Here is a 9,272-nt window from a genome sequence, read left to right as displayed (position 1 = left end):
ATGCTAAGTGAAGTTAGCGGCTACTTTTGTGATATGTTGCAATGCTACCCAGCAAATAAGGTTTGATGCATTTCCTTTTCTCTGTGTAGGCTCCACTGCTGTGTCTCTCCATGCTACCTTCCCAAACAATTATTGCCGCCGCAATGCACCCCTTTTCCTAGATGAACAGGCAGCTCCATTAATGCACCTGCCTCACCATATGCCGTTATCAGCTTGACTCATCGCAGCAAGACCTCTAAAGCCTCCCTGGAATTTCTGGCAGATCTTATCTCTTCCTAGATGTAATACATTACCTTTTAATAAATTAGTATGTGCCTAACTTTAATGACCCGGGAAAATGTAATCTTTAAATTGATGGTTTCCTTTTAAAAGAACTTAACCAAAGATATGTCTTATGTAAATTGCACAGGGTATTATAGTTATATCCACCTTGAAATGACTGAATGGTCTGCCTCCAGCTTAGAGGAAAGTTACAATTTTTAAAGATACAGCACAGAGGACAACAGTTCCAACTTTCCCCTCTCATTGCTTCATACACCGTAAGGGGGTGTTTGTGTTCACATCACCTCTCTGGGCTAATCTGCTGCTACATAGTTAAATAATGTAATTTTGGAGTTAGGTACTGTAAATTCACTCAGCCGTTCTCACTGCTGCACTAACAGCACTGCCCGTTTAGGGGCCATAAAACTGCCCTCAGTCACAGCGCGGGACTCACGTGACTCCCACTTCTGGCACCGTATTGCCCTGATCGTGCTACAGGCTGCAGGGAACTCGTAACAGATCGCATTCCGTGTATTGATATAAATGTGTCAACCAGTAACTGGTATGATGGTGTTTGAGGAACATACCGTTCATTTGTTAGGTCTGTTTAGTTTGCTGGAGTCAATGAAGGAGTTTAATTTTTCATACCTTTCATTAAAAGAGACCACAGGGAGGAGAAATGAGTATGCAGTACCATAAATACATTACAGATGTGTGGAGTTTTCTTTGGGGACTCTAGTAAGAAATCATTTGGCCAGAGCTGTCTGAACTTGCACTCGTTCCCTGCGTTGTAGCTGTTACACAGAGGGATTTCTCTGTTACAGGGAGGTAAGGTCACAAAGGGTGCATGCACAAGGCAGACATGAAGGGTACCTGACTGTACCAGCAGACTTTGCTAGTACCAGAAGAAGGCAGGTATTTTCTCTCAACAGCTTTGAAAAATAATGCTGGTCTGGGGGGTTTCTGTGTCTACACCAATTAGGAAGATGGAAACATACAAATTCACTCAGCAGAAAGCACGGGCTTTTGCTGGCACTCTAGGAATTCTCATGACACTAAGTGAAAAATACTTCCTTGACATCCCAGATGATGCCCTGCATTACCCTGCCATGTAACAAAACAAATCATCACATGCTTGGGCTCTGAAACTACAGCCAAACCCTGAAAAAAGAGTAGAGAAGGTGAAATTGGCCCCTTCATTTCCCAAAGACCAAAGTGATAATTGTACACTGTCTTAGCCCTCAGACAACGAGGCCTATCAATTGTTGCACATTGAACATGAGACTTGCAGCACTGGCCACTGCTTCACACCCCTCAGCCCCTTGGCTCCTTTCTCATGCGTTTTTACCATAGGTCCCTGGCCTTTCTTCTGTTTTGGGACCATGCCAGGCATAGCTGTTTGCCCGGATGTATGATCTCAGCTGAGCTGTACCTGGTCCAAGGGGTCGTGGATCAGGGCAATGCCTGGGGTAATGAACTACGGGACACCTAGGGAGACTTCACAGGGACAACAGCCGTGCTCTGAGGCATGCTTTGTGTCTGCACAGAGAGATAGACTACAGTCTTCAGTTGTAGTCTGTCTGTGTAGGCATCTCTCATGGGATGATCAAATAGCAGCACTCTTTCACCCACTTGGAAAGCAAATAGCAATGGTGAGAAAACAAATTAAAAAGGAATACTTGCCCAGATATGCAACCCTCCCTCTCTGTCAGTGGAGGCCCAGAGCAACACACATAAAATGGGGCTCTTCTGAGAACTCTTTACACTCCATTTTTTTTCATGGAAGAGATGCCAGGCTAGTCCTGAGGGAACACCGGGCCTTATGGGTATCTACAAGCTGCTTGTGCAGCGAAAAGTGGGTAGGGAAAAGAATAAAACAAAATAAAAACCATCCCAGATGCTTCACTGTAGCAGTTCTGAAATAAAGCATTGATTTTTCAAAGCAGTGTTTGGTTTAGTAATTTTTTTCCAAGGTTATTACTCCTTTGAAGTATTCAAGCACTTAATACTGGAAGAGAGAAAAACACCCCTCGTTTGTCCCAAAATTATTTAGATCCTTGTTTTCATGGTGAGTCTCTTTGGCACAGCTTATGAAAGATGAAATATTCACACAGTGCTAAGCATAAATAGGTGCATGACTTTGCCAAACTTTCCCAAAACATTTGGTGTGAAACAGGGCTGGAAACATTGTTTTAGAAAGAGCGCCTTTGGATGAAAAAAGTAAGCCCTCAAAAAACAAAAGCAATTTCCACAGCAGGGTGTTACTGGCAAATAACAAACACGACCATCTTCATAACCCTCTCACTCTTAAGAAACAAAACTCTATCTAAACCAGATTTCTTTATAGTTAGCCTGTCTCTCTGTGTTCCAAGTTAACAAGGCCCTATTATTGCTTTCTTTCATTTTATAGCCTGCAGGAACCATTCTTGCTTGCCCAAAGTGCCTCTGATTTCAATGCCAGCCTGTTTAAGGGAAGCTGAGATGGAGCAGACCCCCAGCTTCTATAACTGGAGGCAGTCAAGAGGGTATTGATTAACAGGAAAGACTAGGGGGGTGTTTGTCAGAAAATACCTGCTCGTCAGTCTCAAAATGTATGCTTCAATACAACTTCTGTCAATGTTCCTCAGGTGTGGCATGCTCAAAATCAGAGAATTCCCAAGCTGGATGGTGGGGATTCAGAGCAAGGTTAAAATGTGCTCTCTTAAAGTGCAGAAGCAAAACAGGGCATTGGCCCCTTAATGTCCCTCTCACTGATCCGAGCCAGCCTGCTCGCTTGGCAGGGAAATGGGGCCAGGCTGAGATGAGAGGGAACTAACTGCACCCCTGCAGACAGATGATGGGCAGAGTCAGAAAGACCCCAAGCAGCATTCCTGCTCTGAAACAAAAGGAGCAAGGAGTTTTAATCTGCCTTCCTTGTCCTTTGCCAAGGAATGGGAATGCACACCCCACTATTCACGTTATACGTTTCACTAGGCTGTAGCAGAAGGAATTTGTTGACATTTCTAAAATATTGACCTGTTTCTAAAATATTTCCTACCTGAAACTAGGCAAGAGCCTCTTTTGAGTCAGGAGATAGATGCCTGGATCAGCTGTGTTACCTAAGTGCAAAGGGCTTATCATTAATTTACAAGCAGCATTTGTACAGCACAAATAAACAGAATGATTATCTTTATAGCAGCTTGCCTCTTCCTTTGTTTCTTTCTTTGGCTGAAAGGCTGGCTAATTCACTGAGAAACCCTTTTCTGCTACAATACCTAAAAAATAAAGAGTCAGTCTTATTCAAGACCTTCTGTTTTTCAGTTTTCCTTAGTATTATCAGCCTTAAAACTCTGCTATCTGTAAGTGCAATTCATAGAAAACAAATTAAAAGTGACCAAGAACAAAAGATCATTCAATCTCTTTATTTAGGCATGACACAAACTGAGCGACACGAAAAAGCAAACAAACAGCAGAAGAAGTCAGGGACAGGTCAGCAAAACAGAGAGCTTAGATGTTACTTGCTATTGCTTGAAAGAATAAGAACTGGCCTAAATCAATTTACTGTGTATTTACTGCTTTCCTGCTTGGCACGCTATTTACTTCTCCTTACTGACCAGACCCTTGAAAGCAGCTTGGAGCTGTGATTTTACAGCAATGAAGAAAAGTACATCCAGTATTGATCCAGTTGCTGTCAGAGGGCTGTACTCACATACTTACACCTCCCATGCTTACGTTCCAATATAAAGTTTTTGTACACAAAATAAATGAGGCCTTTGAAAATTTCTACACTGAATTTCTACCATGTCACATAATAGACTCCTTTTACAGCTGAGTGCTTTAGAAAAACATCAATAATTTAACAGAACTATTTTTTCTGGGTTTTGACCACCTATACTTAATACTAATTTCTTTCCTGCCATTTAGCATTACAGCTCTTTTTCTGCTTTTGCACCCCTTCCATTCTCTCTTGAGGCGCTACGCTGGTGGGCTGTCTGACTAAAGATATAATAATAAAAAAAAGGTACATCAATAATCAGATTTCAATGAAATTCACTTATGCAGCAGACTGCCAAGCAAATGTAGGTACTTAAAAAAACAAACAGAGCCATTCTCTCTAAAGCTATTACTTTCTCTCTTCCTCCGCTTCCTGTAATAAGAAATTAAAATCCATCATGTTCAGGACATTGGAATATTCATCATTCTGTTCACTAGAGGGTTGTGCTGCAGGCTATAAGGAGCAGGGGGGAAAAAAACTGAAACCAGTGCTCACTTTTACTCCGTATAGAAAATCATAGATCACTTTAGGTCCTTTTGAAGCAATGCTGGGAATGCAGCCCTGGACCCAAAATTAAAATTACCCTTCTCCAGTCACTATACTTATGTGCATGGACATTTTCAGAGTTTTTGTAGTTATATTTTCACATATGAGCATCATATTTTCTCTTGGGGAAAAAAAAAAAGAAGAAAGTTACTATAGATCTGAACTCTCTTGTGGATTTATATTCAGCAGAAGGTGCCACTTGCCTTTAACCACCAGCAGATGGTCTGAGAAAGAGAGTTCCCTCTGACCAGGTCTCTGCTCTTCCTTCCTCTAGGAAGGCCCCAGAAGACTTGCGTGCTCTGAGATGAAGCCCTACCTCATTGCAATAGGGGTGCACAGTCTCTATGGCAAAGGAATCCTAGGTGGGTGTTTAGATGACCACCACCATGAAGCAATAGAATAGTAACAACCCCCCTTCTGATAGCTTTCTGCAGCTTACAAATCCTTCCCAGCTACAAAATGATGCAGCTTTGTGAAGCTGCAGAGAGCGAACTGGCTGGGCAGAATGGGCTTGCTACTCAGCAATAGAGCTGCAGTTTAAAATAACTGCTCTAAAACACTTACTTAGTATAAAAAAGAGCACATTGTGTTCAGCTTATTTCCCAGAAAGGTAAATTAGCTTGCCCTGATCTCAAGTCAGACTTTGCCTTACAACACCACTGTTACAGCTATTCGGTAATGGCTTGGATATCTCTCTGCTGTACTTCAGCCTCTTGCATGAGCAAATCCATACCTTCAGCTGGACTGAGTGAGGCTTTCTGCCTTATATTGGGGCGCTGGAAAATGCACTTTTCTTATGCTCCCATGAGACTAAGTGTTGCCTGTGCAGAAAACAGACTGTGGGCAGAGGTACCTCTGTGAAGTCAAGCCAAGCTTTGGCAGGCATTGGCCTAGAGCTGTAACTTTGGCTGTAGTTATGCTGACTGTGGAGCAGCCCAGAGCTGCGTAGCAGTGAGAGCACACGATTTCAGAGCCTGAAGCTGAGCTGCCAAACATTGCTATTGACTAGCTGAGTGATTTTTAACCAGTCAAACAATATTTTCAAACACTTGATCCAAGAGAAACCCAGAACTTAGAATTGGCCTGATCATGTTATGGGTATAGTTCCCACCCATCTATAAAACTATTATGAAGCCCTAAGCAAGGTGAAGGTTTTACCTCAGTTATAGTCTCCAAGATCATCTGATTTGCTGAAGTGAAGGTTGGGGAAGTGAAGGCTGGGGAAACAGATTAACACTTTGTGATACCTGACAGCCCATTTGGTAGCTATCAACAGAGCTCTCTACTCCCTCCTGGGTCAGGAAGCATCAGCCCAAATGTGAGTTATGCAAAAGTACTATCTGTCCAGCCTGTGTGTGGCATTAAGAGAGAGGGTTGCACGGGGAAACCTCCACACGGAGCACCTTGGGAGCCCTGCATGGCACAGCCTCTCCTAGGTGTGGTTCCATATGCTGCTGCAAGACTGACCAGATCCATCAGTGCTCCCAGTATAGGGTGCCCCAAGGAGGACAAGGAATTAGGGCATTACACAACAAATTTGCAAGATTTGTGAGCTGGGGGAAAAACATGAGGCATGAACCAACAGCAAGAATCTCCCACCTTGATTCAGCAGTAAACTAGGTACTTGCAGTAGATTTAAGAAGCCAGTGCCCTTAAAGTTCACACAGAAAACCCTAATCCAGCGAGGACAAGCACAGATCTATAAATACATGTGTGACTGTGGATGGAGCCCCGGCACACAAAACTTTTGAAGATTTTGGACTTAAGAAGACACCATGTAAAAGGAAGAAGGGACAAGAAAAGCAGCAGGAAGAAAACTGTAAGCACAATAACAATCAGTTTATAATGCACACATCTGAAACCTTCTCACAAACCTGCTTTTGTTATTCTCTTTGCTCTTTTTCAGTTGCGTCTGAAGCAGACAAAAAATTAAACTTCTCAAAACCAAAGTCCTCGATGCGAGGCAACGACAGGTAAAGCCAGGAAAGAGCTTTTCACAGCTCTGATTTCCAATAACTTACCTGTAAGGCATCCAACTATCCAATTATCCTGAAATAGTCATCCAATTTGTTTCTCTGTGGGGAAGCTTGGTGCGCTCAGGTCATAAGGATCAGGAAATTAGCTCTTTGTTGAAAGAGAGTATCTTGCCCTCTCAAGTTTCCCAACTAACACACCACAAAAGCGAAGAATGACACTGAGAAAAAGCCTTTACAAAACAACAGGGAAACTGATTTCAACAAAGAAATTAATCTGCTGAATTTGTGTTAAATACAGAGCTTGCAAGACAAAGCACCAATTTCTGCTGCAACAGATTTGCTAGGATGGCCTAAAACATCTATTATAAAGCTTTGAAGAGCTGTTGTACAGCGATGTTTTAGTGTTTATTCCCAAGCTTTTAAAAAAATCCATGAGAAGGAAAAAACTCTTCTTTTTTTCCCATGCAAACTTCTTAATACGGGAACCTCAGCAGCAGCAATACTTTGTTCTGGGGTTAGGGTTTTTTCCCTTCTCCATTTTGATGTGCACTTTTGAAAGCCCTCTAGGCATCTATTTGCATCTTCCAAAAGCTTTGGGAATCTGGCCCTAACTTACTTATGGAAATGGGGCCTAAACTCTGGAATTACTGAAGAGTTTTTGAAATTCTGAACTCTTTGTATTTTAAAGTATATTAGATTTGATTTTGCTGCTTCAGGGGACAGGTAATTTCCATCATTTTTGATGGAGATGAAGTACTGTGTAGGAGGAAAAATAGAGGTTTTAGAATTTATTGACAAGGGGTTTAGTATTTCTTTTTATGTGCATGATAGAAATCTTTAGTCTTTTGGCATACTTTTGCTAGCTTTATACAAAAAATAGCAAAACTGTGTTTTGTAAACAGAAAATGAATATAGTTATAAATGTATTTAAAGATATTTAAGTATCTTCCTTATAAAGCTCTGTCTTACACTGAAAATTAGAATTGTACTAAATCATAAGCGATAGTACCATGACAGGCCCTTCAAACATTGCTGTTGTGTGAGCTTCATGGAGGGACATCCTAGTACATTAAAGCTTTGTATAATACCTGGGGAGAGAGGGGATTGCTCTATGTTTTACAGGAAAAAAACCCAAACAAATAAATAAGCATCTGAATCACAAAGATTTTATAGCCTTTCTGTGTATTATAAAAGAATATTCTTGTCTAAATGTCCTTGCTGGGAGAAAGACACTGATTTCCTGACATCAAGCAAAGTAACTCCTGCACTAAATATACCTGATTCAAGGGCATTTCCAAAAAAATGTTTTTCTTGTCATTCATTCCTAGTTAAGTCAACTATTTTTGTCCCATCATTGGATTATTATTTCTTTTGCAAGGTGTAAGGTTTTTTCTACACAAAACCAACTCTTCAACAGATGACACATTTTAGGTAGCTCGATTTTCAGATGGTTCCTCAGTCCTTGGTTAGGGTAGTGGTACTGTCACCATTCATCTTCTCTAGGGAAGACAGATGTGAGTTCCCATAGGTTTGTTTAGTTGTTACAGCTGATATCTGCCCATACTTTATCACAGTTATAGTGAGTCATTTTTTCTCTTCTTAACTGCTTGAGATTTACAGTGATACTTCTTGCCAGGATTTGGCAAAAAAGATGATGCATAAAACTTAATAGGTAAAGCATTTCATTCTCATTCACATTAAAATTAAATGTCTAAAGACTGATATTGGCAACTTCTCACCCCACATCATATGACATTTAGATTTCTTATTATTTGCATGTGGGTTTTGGAACTGTCAAGGTTTATACCTCTCTTGCTTTTCTTTATGATCACAACAACTACAAACTTTTTTTTTTCCCGATGATCTATAGAAGAGAGAAAAATATTTCCAATATCATGGTTTACAGCTGACCATGCCAGATAATTATCGATTTAAACATCCAGTGAAAACTTTAAAACCTGGTTCACAGGCAGTCATCTGGATATTATAATCTTACAGCTAACGCACAGTGGTGAGGTCCTCTAGTAATGTTTCATTTCTCTGAAACCACATCCCCCCACCCCTAGATTTCAGCACATTGCTGTGAACTGAGCTCTCTCTGAAGGAAGGAGATGACTTTCTATTAATCAAGGAAAAACAGAGAAGAGACATTTACTGATTAACAGAACCAGGCTTACCTGATTCCCATTCCTGTTCATTAAGCAGAAGATCGACACTCATGAGTAATGAATATCTTGCCTGCCAGAACTGTAACTATCCCTGAATATATACATACTGTGCTTAGGGTGGAACCATGAACTGGGAGAGTTACTGGGTATTACTGCTGCAACTGACAACAAAAATAAATATGAGTATGGGATTGCCCCTTTTACTTATTCAAGGCTAGCTCCCCAATTAATGTGAGTTAACGTATGTGGCCAGGTAAGGAAGAAGGAGAGGAATTTGACTGAGATTTTTTGTTTGAGATAATTTGGATTTCTTCCATGGAACTGTGTCCTGAAACATGCAAGTCTCTGGAATCATCCAGAGTCTGCTGTGTAAAATGAAAATCGAACATATTTTGCATCTTGGAATACAAGTCTTTTGGATTTCAACCATTTTAAGACACAGATTGCATTTTTCTGTATATCTAACACCGCATGTCACTCATACTCAGTAAACAGCAAATAACAAGGCAAGATCTAGAAAACCCAGAGGAGAAACAACCAGGAATTATTGTTCTTCAGGCTCCACAA

Source organism: Lathamus discolor, chromosome 1, assembly GCF_037157495.1.
Source record: "Lathamus discolor isolate bLatDis1 chromosome 1, bLatDis1.hap1, whole genome shotgun sequence".
Taxonomy (NCBI): domain Eukaryota; kingdom Metazoa; phylum Chordata; class Aves; order Psittaciformes; family Psittacidae; genus Lathamus; species Lathamus discolor.
Note: the sequence above shows the minus strand (reverse complement) of the source record.